The 9,926-nt window shown below is 43.6% G+C and overlaps 1 non-coding gene across 1 annotated transcript; it reads right to left on the bottom strand.

The window, feature by feature from the left end:
- Positions 1-9,764: 9,764 nt before the first annotated feature.
- LOC127664288 (5S ribosomal RNA) lies at positions 9,765-9,883 on the bottom strand. The gene has a single exon (XR_007973141.1). It is a non-coding gene; the product is annotated as a 5S ribosomal RNA (ribosomal RNA).
- Positions 9,884-9,926: the final 43 nt, after the last annotated feature.

Below are 9,926 nucleotides of genomic sequence, written 5' to 3'. Positions count from 1 at the left end.
AGGCTGGGGAGCTGGCTCTGGAATCCAGAATGTCCGCTAGTTCTGCAGAGGACCTGCGTTTGGTTCTCAGGACCCAGGTTAGGAAGCCCACAACTGCCTTAACTTCAGCATTAGGAGATCCTACAGCTCTGGCCTCTAAGGGCACAGCCACTCACAGGCACTACATGTCACTTGAAATACTGATACAAATCTTTCTATATAATGTTATTTATGACCTTTGAAGATCAGAAAAGGGCATCAGATTCTCTGGAAGTAGAACTATAGGCATTTGTAGTGAGAGTTTTTGTTTGCTTAAATCCCAGATATGAGCCAGGCAGTGGTGGCACATGCATTTAATCCTAACATTTGGGAGGCAGAGGCAGGTGAATTTCTGAGTTAGAGGATAGCCTGGTCTACAGAGAGAGTTCCAGGTCATCCAGAGCTACACAGAGAAACCCTATCTCAAAAAAAAAAACAAAAAAAAAAAACAAACAAAAAAAAAAAAAACAACAACAACACACACACATACGGTATGTGAATATGTTGTTGCTTTTATTCTAGGTGTGTGAGAAGTGGCTCTTAACCAACTGCAATTCCAGTTCTGGAAAATCTGACTCCTACTTCTGACTTCCACAGCCAGGACCATGGAGGTGGTGCTCAGACACACATGGAGGCAAAACACTCACACACATAAATGAAAACATAAAATACTCTAATTTGTCAAATGTGACTTAAAATAATAAAAAGTAAAATTGAAGATAATAAAGAACAGGGAAAAGTAAACACACAGATCAAGCCTATAAATACATAAACCATAACCAAAAAGTGTAAATGATAGTCCCGAAAGTACAAAGAAACTCATTATTTCAGGGTCTAAAGCTCCCAAAGTCCAAGTATAATCTCTAAGCAGTGTCAAACTCCAGTTGCTTTCCAACCAACCTACAACTTCTGTCCTATGACAAGAGGAGGCAGCCTCAGTCAAAGCTGTAACGGGACAGGGGTCTATCATTCCCTTCAATGGGTTCTGGTGAAGTCACAGCAAGAAGTGGACGAATGATATCTAGACACACAACGCACTAGTTTCCTCACATTCTGTCTCGAAGGACAGGGAGTCTGATCTTGGTCAGTGGGGCAGTAGGGGCTGGTTACCACCAAATGTCTGTCCCCATTGTTGCCTAGTGATGGACTTCTTCCTGCTAGACCCACTGCCCAAGATCCATAATTTGCTCCAAACCACACAAATACAAACATTGTTCAAATATTTGACACTCTGGGTAACTTTTGACACCCTAATTTTAATGAGAACACTGTCCTTGTTAACAAGGAATCCTAAGAATGATGATGGGCTCCAGAGATTCAGTCCTCCTCAGTTATGGACTCTGGTATTCAATGTCTACTATATGAACAGTGTTCAGCTTTTCACTTAGACCCCAGCCTTTATGACAACTTTGTAATAACTCAGGTCTACACTGAAAGTATTCAATTATTATATTTTGCAAACACACATTGATGGGTGCTAAAGGATGGTAGTCATTTACTACATTGGTAATTAGGACAAAATACTGTTTTCCGTGGTGCCCAGGGTTTGAGACAATCACCTGCGGGGCTTAGGGGAAGATGACACCATTCATCACGTGTTCCCCATTATGCCTGAGACTTCTCACCAAAGCCCAGGATCTAGAGACACAAACAATTCCCCTCTGTTTTTCCAAAGGGTCAGGAATTTGTAAGGGAGTTCTGTGAAGTGCTGGACAGACCATTCCAGCACTAGGTACTCTTTGTTCTTCAACACATTCTTTGAGTTCTTGGGCCAGCAGAACACAACAGGATCCTTTCCTTCAACATCACTATTGCCCCACTCCTGTGCCTGATCAAATACTAGCCTTTGTACCACATTTTCTCTTCTTAAGACTGAAGATCCCACACACAATGACAGCTGCAGACACAGGGACCTAAGTAAGTGGAGGGACAAATTGTGGTATGTCCTAGCACAGAAAGTTCTTCAAGGAAGTACAAATCTGGCTGTTCTTAGACTTACATTTATTCTGGTCTTGAATTCTTTTCAGTTGCCCACTTCCATAATTTGAATCACCAGAATGGGATCTGAGCATGGCCTTTGGCCCTTGCATGGAATCATGACATTTGAAATGCCAGGAAGATCCTAAGATAATCATTTAGGAGGCCGCTTTCTGCTAAATGAACAGACACACTGGTTCATTTCCTTAAGAGACTGTCCAATACTGCCAGTCAGTCCTTTAAACAGAAGGACTATATGTTACTTGGCCTCTACTTGGAAAGGGAAACACTGAGGGATTTGGAAGGAGCAGTCATGTGGAGGTGTGATCAGGAAGAGGAAAGTGATCAAAGTTCTTCATGGACATGCATAAAAATATCCCTGTGAGAAATAGCATGTTGTAAATTCCACTAAAATCATGGACTAGACAGGGCTGCCCCCTTTTTCCTTATCTTTTCAATATTGTACTTGAGGTACTAGCTTGGGCAATTAGAAAACATAAGGAGGTCAAAGCGATACAAATTGGAAAGGAAGAAGTCAAACTAACATTATTTGCAGATGATATGATAGTCTACCTAAGTGACCCAAGAAACTCCACTAGAGAACTCCTACAGCTGATAAACAACTTCAGCAAAGTGGCAGGTTATAAAATCAACTCAAGCAAATCAGTAGCCTTCCTATACTCAAAGGATAAGCAGGCTGAGAAAGAAATTAGGGAAATGACACCCTTCACAATAGCCACAAACAGTATAAAGTACCTTGGGGTGACTCTTACCTAACATGTGAAAGATCTGTATGACAAGAACTTCAAGACTCTGAAGAAGGAAATAGAGGAAGACCTCAAAAAATGGAAAAACCTCCCATGCTCATGGATTGGCAGGATTAATATAATTAAAATGGCCATTTTGCTAAAAGCAATATACAGATTCAATGCAATACCCATCAAAATCCCAACTCAATTCTTCACAGAGTTAGAAAGAGCAATCCTCAAATTCATCTGGAATAACAAAAAACCCAGGATAGCTAAAACTATTCTCAACAATAAAAGAAATTCTGGGGGTATCAGTATCCCCGACCTCAAGCAATATTACAGAGCAATAGTGTTAAAAACTGCATGGTATTGGTACAGTGACAGGCAGGCAGATCAAGGAACAGGATTGAAGATCCAGAAATGTACCCACACACCTATGGCCACTTGATTCTTGACAAAGGGGCTGAAAACATTCAATGGAAAAAAGATAGCCTTTTCAACAAATGGTCCTGGTTCAACTGGAGGTCAGCATGCAGAAGAATGGGAATTGATCCATCCTTGTCTCCTTGTACTAAACTCAACTCCAAATGGATCAAGGACTTCCACATAAAGCCAGACACTCTGAAGCTAATAGAAAAGAAACTGGGGAAGACCCTTAAGGACATCGGTACAGGGGGAAAGTTCCTGAACAGAACACCAATAGCTTTTGCTCTAAGATCAAAAATTGACAAAAGGGACCTCATAAAATTACAAAGTTTCTGGAAGGCAAAGGAAACCATCAAAAGGGCAAATCGGCAACCAATAAATTGGGAAAGATCTTCACCAACCCTACATCAGATAGAGGGCTAATATCCAACATATATAAAGAACTCAAGGAATTAGACTCCAGAAAACCAAATAACGCTATTAAAAATGGGGTACAGAGTTAAACAAAGAATTCTCACCTGAAGAACTTTGGATGGTGGAGAAACATCTTAAAAAATGTTCAACTTCATTAGTCATCAGGGAAATGCAAATCAAAATAACCCTGAGATTTCACCTTACACCAGTCAGAATGACTAAGATTAAAAATTCAGGAGACAGCAGATGTTGGCGAGGATGTGGAGAAAGAGGAACACTCCTCCATTGCAGGTGGGGTTGCAAATTGGTACAACCACTCTGGAAATCAGTCTGGCGGTTCCTACAAAAACTGGGCACCTCACTTCCAGAAGATCCTGCTATACCACTCCTGGGTATATACCCAGAAGATTCCCCAGCATGTAATAAGGATACATGTTCCACCATGTTCATAGCAGCCCTATTTATAATTGCCAGATGCTGGAAAGAACCCAGGTATCCCTCAACAGAAGAGTGGATGCAAAAAATGTGCTATATATACACAATTGAGTACTATTTAGCCATTAGAAACAATGAATTCATGAAATTCTTAGGCAAATGGATGGAGCTGGAGAACATCATACTAAGTGAGGTAACCCAGACTCAAAAGATGAATCATGGTATGCACTCACTATTAAGTGGATATTAACCTAGAAAACTGGAATACCAAAAACATAATGCGCACATCAAATGAGGTGCAAGAAGAAAGGAGGAGTGGCCCCTTGTTCTGGAAAGACTCAGTGAAGCAGTATAGGGCAAAATCAGAACAGGGAAGTGGGAAGGGTTGGGTGGGAAAACAGGGGGAGGGAAGTGGGCTGATGGGACTTTTGGGAGTGGGGGTCTAGAAAAGGGGAAATCATTTGAAATGTAAATAAAAATGTATCGAAGTAAAAAAGAAAAAAAAAGAAATAACATGTTGTGTAGTTAATATAAACCAATGTTCCAAAATGGTGAAAGTAATATAGCCATGTAAAATAGAACATTTTAAAACAAAGTAAAAAAACTAATGAACAAAGGCAATGAAAAGTCTCCCAATCCCATTTCAAACCAAGGAAGGATAGGAAGGGAGAGATTAAAACTAGAACACAGAAAGCTCTTAAATTAAACATAGGGATGTAGAAGAAACTCACTATGTTCATATTCAACAATTCATGAAGATCCAAATGCAGTGGCTCACCAGTCTGGAAATCCAAATGCTCGCCAACCAACTGACAGCAGCTGCACTCACTGTAAGGACAGAAGGAGCCTCAGCAAAGCACTAAGTGGGCAGGTCAGAGACCTCATAATGTTTCCTTTTGAGGTCAGAGCTGAAATGGACCAATGATGGCAGGGCACAACCCATGGGTTTCCTTTACGTTCTGTTCTCATGACAGGACAGGCTGTTCAGTGTGGCATTGGAGTCCTGAGGAAGATGGTTAAACCCAGTTAGCAGTCCCTAGATCCCCTATGATGAACTTCTATCTGTCTGGCAATATTTCCCAGCCTGAGGGGGCTGAGTTATGCCCAGGGCGTGGCTGGTACTGACATTGCTGTGCCCAGACCTAACTGGTACCTTTCCAGAGGTTGGGCAAGGAGGAGCGTCTGATATAGTGTGAACTATAGTGCCCCCTCCAGTCATGGCTCCTCACTTTGCAAAAAATTACAAACTCCCAAGAAGTAGGAGCAGTCAGGGGCAGAGGTACTCAGCCTTGGGAGTGGCCTGATTAGCAGATGGCCTAAAACACCGATGCACATGAAAATGAACTAAAATTTAAAATAAAAAACAAAATACCTCTATATGTTTAGCTGTTGGCTTTTCTCTCTCAAGGGACACATACTATTCCTCCATGTATCCCCAGAACCCAGCTAAGCTGGATGGGGGATGGACACAATAAATGTTCAAAGCCAAGGAACAACATTGTTGAGTGGTGAGCATCTCAGTCTGCGCTGTGCTGGAACACTGAATTGAATGCAGAAAGGGTGCTGTGATATGTAAGAGAGGGGCCTGTTCTCTTTTTTTATTACTATTTAGTGACTATCATCTTCATTTACATTGCCAATGGTTAAACCTTTCCCAATATCCTCCCTCCCCTAAGACCCCCCCAACCCCTCTCCTTCCTCCTTCCCCCTGCCTCCTTGTATATGCCCCTCCACCCAACACATTCCCTCCCCCACCCTTGGTTTCCCTTTGTTCCAGCCTCTGTTGAACCTTTACCTGACCAAGGACCATTCCTCCCACTGATGCCCAGCAAGGCCTTCCTCTGCCAGATTTTTAGCTGGAACCATGTGTGCCCTTGTTTGATGGTTCAGTCCCTGGGAGTCTTGGGGTATCTCAGTTGCCGAAATCATTGTTCTTTCCATGGGGCTTTAAACCCCTTCAGCTCCTCTGGACCATCCTCCAGCTCCTCCCTTGGGGACTCCATGCCCAGTCCAATAGTTGGTTGTAGCATCTGCCTCAAATGTTCAACATCCTTAGTTATCAGGGAAATGCAAATCAAAACAACACTGAGATTCCACTTTACACCAGTCAGAATGGCTAAGATGAAAAACTCAGGGGACAGCAGTTGCTGGAGAGTATGTGGGGGGAAAAGGAACACTTCTCCATTCTTGGTGGGATTACAAGCTGGTAAAAGCACCCAGTTTGGCGATTCCTCAGAAAATTAGACATAGTACTACCAGCAGACCGAGCTATGCCACTCCTGGGCATATATATATATATGATCGACCAATTTTCTCTTCTCTTCTCTTCTCTTCTCTTCTCTTCTCTTCTCTTCTCTTCTCTTCTCTTCTCTTCTCTTCTCTTCTCTTCTCTTCTCTTCTTCCTTTCCTTTTGTTTTTCTTCCAGACAGCATCTCTCTGTGTAGCGCTGCCTGCCTGCCACCACTACACCAACCATCTTGAGATTGCCAGAATTTTGTAATTACTGGTTTTTATTAGTCCGATAAAAAAATAATAAAGTATTTGGCTATGTTTGTATTGTTTCATCTCTCTCTCAAAATGAGGTTGACCAGTCCCTCCTGGCTTCCTTTTTTTCCCCTCCTCCCCCCCATGGGGGAAGCATTGTGAGTGAGCTCTGCTCTGCTGTCTGTTTATCTATGCATCTGTTATCTTTATTTTGTAGCCCTAGCTGTCTCATCCATCTTTACTTAATCCTCCAGTGATGGTTGTGCTGTGGAACACACACACACCACATCACAGTATGGGGGGCGGGGAGGTAGGCATTGCATATTGTCTGACAGATGCGAAGAAGATGCTAGTGAACCAGAGGGTTTGAACACCAAGGCCTGTAATGTTCCTTAAAATTTAGAAACACTGTAACAGAAGGATAATTTTCTTCCTTCTCCTACTTGTTTTCACTTCATAGGCCCAGCTGGCAGACTATCAGCCTTTGAGGAATGAATCTGATCTGCTCTGCTCTGCTCAACTTAACAGACATTATTTCTGGTTTTGATTTTGCTTGCTTGCGTGTGACTTGACATGATTTCCCTTTCTATCCATGCAGGGTACCCAGTCTGCCCTTTGGAAATCAAATGGGGGACCAGAACTACAGTCTTTTCGATAAGACATGGTGACAACATACTTACCAGCCCATTTGGTCTTCACAAGGCTTGAATCAGCCCAGTATGGAAAGATGGCCCGCCCTCCCTCCCTCCTTCCCTCTTAACCGATTTTCACTCTTCCACGGTACACTCAATAAAATTAAGAAATGAAGTTTCCAGTTGTTTACTTGTTTAAGCGACCTAAATTCCTCCTCAACACCTCCCCCTACCACACCACACTACACCACACCACCCCAACCCCCACTCCCACCCCCACCCCCACCCTGGCTCCACCGTCTCCTTGTGGGGGTGGGGATCGACACATCTGTGTCCTTCTATCTATCAATTATTTGCTTTCAGGATCACATTGCTCCAGGATAACCTAGCTAGGCTCTTTGGAAATGGTAATGCAGTTGAGAACACACACTAGCAGAAAGAGGAAGACCCCACTCATTTGGGTCACTCTTACCCAGCCTCGCTCTGCCAGCTCAGGGATTTCTAAGGCTGAATCTAGACAGTATTTATTTATTTATTTATTTATTTATTTATTTATTTATTTATTTTGACACTAAATAAAAGTTGGGGTCTAAACTAAATAAGCAAGTACAACCTGCAGAAGGGATGAATTTGTAAGGCTTCCCCTACAGAGTTTACCTGAGGATTAAAATACTGTGTGTCTGGGACTGACTGCCCTGAGAGCAGCTGTGTGTGTGTGTGTGTGTGTGTGTGTGTGTGTGTGTGTGTGTGTGTGTATGTGTGTGTGTTCATTCTGTGTTGGAAAGTCTACCTAGTATTGATGGATTATGGCATTACATAACTGTATAGGTGGTTCTCCTTTTTTCTTAACCCTCGATACCACAACGGGGACAGAATTGCATACTGCCTAGCTAGCTGGGAGTGATTGGATATGCAGAGAAGGAACACATGCAGTCAGTCAGTAAAGTATTGCTGTCGGGGCTTTTTTGGCAGGAGGGGACAAGGTAGGCCTTTTCTTAATAGTAGAAACTGTGTTTTCTATGCTATATTTTGATCATAGTTTCCTAACCCAAAGCTCCTCCTACGTCCTTTCTCACCATCCACAAAATTCTACCCAGGGCCTGCCCTTAGGTTTGTCATTGTCAATTGGACATGCCTTCACTGCTAGTGAAACTTCCTTAATAAACCAAAATCAAACCAAACTAGACAAGGGGGGGGCACGGTAGAAAATTACAATTGCTTCTTGTATATAGAAAGCATTATCCCCCTTCCTTTTACCTTTCCCTTCCCTTCCCTTTCTTTCTTTTTTCCTTTTGTCTTCCTTCCTTCCTCTCTTTCTTTCTTTCTTTCCATCTTTCTTTCTTTCTTTCTTTCTTTCTTTCTTTCTTTCTTTCTTTCTTTCTTTCTTTCTTTCTTTCTTTCTTTCTTTCTTTCTTTCTTTCTTTCTTTCTTTCTTTCTCCATCCTGGAATCAACGGGCAGGCATCCGTTACTACTCTGTCTTTTGATTTCTATGTAGTCAGCATGAGTTTTGTTTTGTTTCTTTGTTTCTGTTGTTTTTCTTTTTGTTTTCTTTTTATTTGTTTTTGGTTTTGATTGTTTTGTTTGTTCTCCTGTCTATAAATCCAAACATATACCTTTTCCCAAATATTATATTTCCAAGCAAATGTCTCATTTCATTTCAAGGGTACTCTCTAGATCAGAAGAGCTCCCTTACAGTTCTCTACATGTAAATTGGTTTTACGATTTACATCCCTCTCATCTAGAGGACAAGTGGTGGGGGAGGGGGGAGGGGGGAAGGGGAAGAGCCAAGGAAAAGAATTCAGAGGGTGGTGACGATGGTGGTATTTCTTTCCTGGGTGACTCTGATTCAGAATCTAAAGAAAAAGAAAAGTACACATTAAGAAGAAAATAAAGCAGCCGGGCAGTGGTGGCGCACACCTGTAATCCCAGCACTCTGGGAGGAAGAGGCAGGCTGATTTCTGAGTTTGAGGCCAGCCTAGTCTACAGAGTGAGCTCCAAGACAGCCAGGGCTATACAGAGAAACCCTGTCTCGAAATAAAGAAAAAAGAAAAAGAAACAAATCTAAAAAAAGGAGGAGAAGAAAATAAGGCAAACAAACTGGTTTCCTTGGAGGCCTGCCTGGTGGATTGATTGTAATTTCCACCATGCAGCTAGTGGGAATTGAACTCTGGACTTTTCTTTCTTCATTGGCGAGGGCGAGGGCGAAGGCAAGGGGTGGAGTAGCCTAGTACACTGCCCCCCTCCCTGCCTGGGCAAAGTGGGAGCCAAGTGCGGTGTTGGATCAGGATGGGTGGGACGGGTGGGTGTTCGAGGCCATCCTGGGCTTGGTGCAAATGGAGACGGGCTCTCCTATCCAACCCTCTGCCAGCTAGCTAGCCAGCCAGCCCTGCAGGGAGGTGCGGTGCGGTGTGGCGGTGCCCACTCTGAGGGCTCCGGGAGCCAGCGGTGATGGGCAATACAAGCCTCATCCTATGTGAGGAGGACGAGGGGGTGGGTGCTCTCTCCCGAGTGTGGGGTGTGGGTGGGGCAGGACTTCCCTGGGCCCGGGTCTCTGGTCCCCGAGGGGACGGCCGTGGTCGTGACAGTGACCAAAAGCAAGAGAGGACACGCCGGGGCGGAGTCCAAAAAGCCTACAGCACCCGGTATTCCCAGGCAGTCTCCCATCCAAGTACTAACCAGGCCCGACCCTGCTTAGCTTCCGAGATCCGACGAGATCGGGCGCGTTCAGGGTGGTATGGCCATAGATGACGGCCGCCGCTCCGGAAAGCCCCAAGAGCCTGCTGCCGGCG

Source organism: Apodemus sylvaticus, chromosome 13, assembly GCF_947179515.1.
Source record: "Apodemus sylvaticus chromosome 13, mApoSyl1.1, whole genome shotgun sequence".
Lineage (NCBI taxonomy): Eukaryota > Metazoa > Chordata > Mammalia > Rodentia > Muridae > Apodemus > Apodemus sylvaticus.
This window is presented reverse-complemented; position numbering and strand designations above follow the sequence as displayed.